Source organism: Arachis stenosperma, chromosome 4, assembly GCF_014773155.1.
Source record: "Arachis stenosperma cultivar V10309 chromosome 4, arast.V10309.gnm1.PFL2, whole genome shotgun sequence".
NCBI lineage: Eukaryota > Viridiplantae > Streptophyta > Magnoliopsida > Fabales > Fabaceae > Arachis > Arachis stenosperma.
The window spans coordinates 56420440-56421902 of record NC_080380.1 but is presented as its reverse complement, the minus strand read 5'-3'; positions in this window follow the sequence as shown (position 1 = coordinate 56421902).

The window sequence follows — 1463 nt, the reverse complement described above, 5'->3', positions numbered from 1 at the left end:
GGAGGCGTCGACTAGGTACATTCTGCTTCTGAAGTTGCTGAGGTGGTGACTTGGATCGGTGGTGCCGTCGTAGAGATCCATATCGGGTGGTTTGAAGTTTCGCGGTACCTTCTCCTTCATGATCTCTTTTGTGAAGGGATCATGATTGCCTTCGGGGTGGTGTCGCGTTCTGTCCGATCTTTCAGGTTGGCCTCTATTTTCCGCAGTTTTTCTTCTAATTCTCTGCGCTTGCGAGCCTCCCTTCTCAGATCTTGTTCAGTTTCTTTTTGCTTCTTTATGTCCTCTTCGAGTTGTTTCAGTCGGTTTTGTTGTGCCCGGACTGCTTCTAGAATTTCCGAGCTCTTTTCTCTTTCGGGATTTTGTGGATCTTTGTTTGGGAGAGATGTCTTTGGGCGATTCTGTTTGTTTCCTCCTGGAGTGCGAGGTGATAGAGGGCTGTCCGGTCGTTCTCCGGTGTCAACTTCCTCCTCTTGTTCTGAAGCAGCGTGGTCGTTGTTGAGAGGGTCGTCCGCCATGGTAAGGGGATGACTTCCAGGGTCCCCGGCAACGGCGCCAATGTTCCGAGGGTTACCTGAAACGTGGAGCTCGGTCGTCTGGCAAGGACCCGAGGTGGGGGTTTCCGTGACCCGAGCTTGATGCGCTGAGCGGCGGGTGGTTGTACCTGCAATGACACTCCGATGCTTAAGTTAGCATGGGTCCAAGCAGATATGTGTAGAATATAGAATGTGTGTTATACCTGGGTGCTCCAGTGTATTTATAGTAGTTGGCCGTGATCTTTCCTGGATAAGATATTCTTATCTTATCTTATCTTTTGGGGGTTTTATCCCTATCTTTGTGGAACCGCCTTTCCCAGGCCTTTTCGGCCTTTAGGTTTTTGGGCTTCGTTCCTTTTGATGGGCCTTCTTAGCTTATTTGTCCGAGGTCCGACCTCAGGCGTGGGCCTTGGGACGAGGTCGGACCTTCTATGAACTTACCGAGTTTGGGGAGCTCGGTCAGGGTATGAACAGGCACCATGACCTTCAAGAAGGCCTTGTGTGACTTAGGGTCAAGTGTAAACCTCATGCCCCTCTCTGTAATGGAGAAATTAGGGATCCTTGAGGTGCAAGCTGCAAGAATCTCATTAGAGATGGCAGACAATTCAAGAAAACAAGCTCATGGACTTGTAGAGAATGTTTTGGTGACGATTGAAGACCATTACATCCCTACTGACTTCATAGTCCTAGAGACTGGGAAGTGCATGGATGAATCCATCATCCTTGGCAGACCCTTCCTAGCCACAGCAAAGGCTGTGATTGATGTTGATAGAGGAGAGTTGATCATTCAAGTGAATGAAGAATCCTTGGTGTTTAAGGCCCAAGGACATCCCTCTATCATCATGGAGAGGAAGCATGAAGAGCTTCTCTCAAAGCAGAGCCAAGCAGAGCCCCCACAGTCAAACTCTAAGTTTGGTGTTGGGAGGCCAC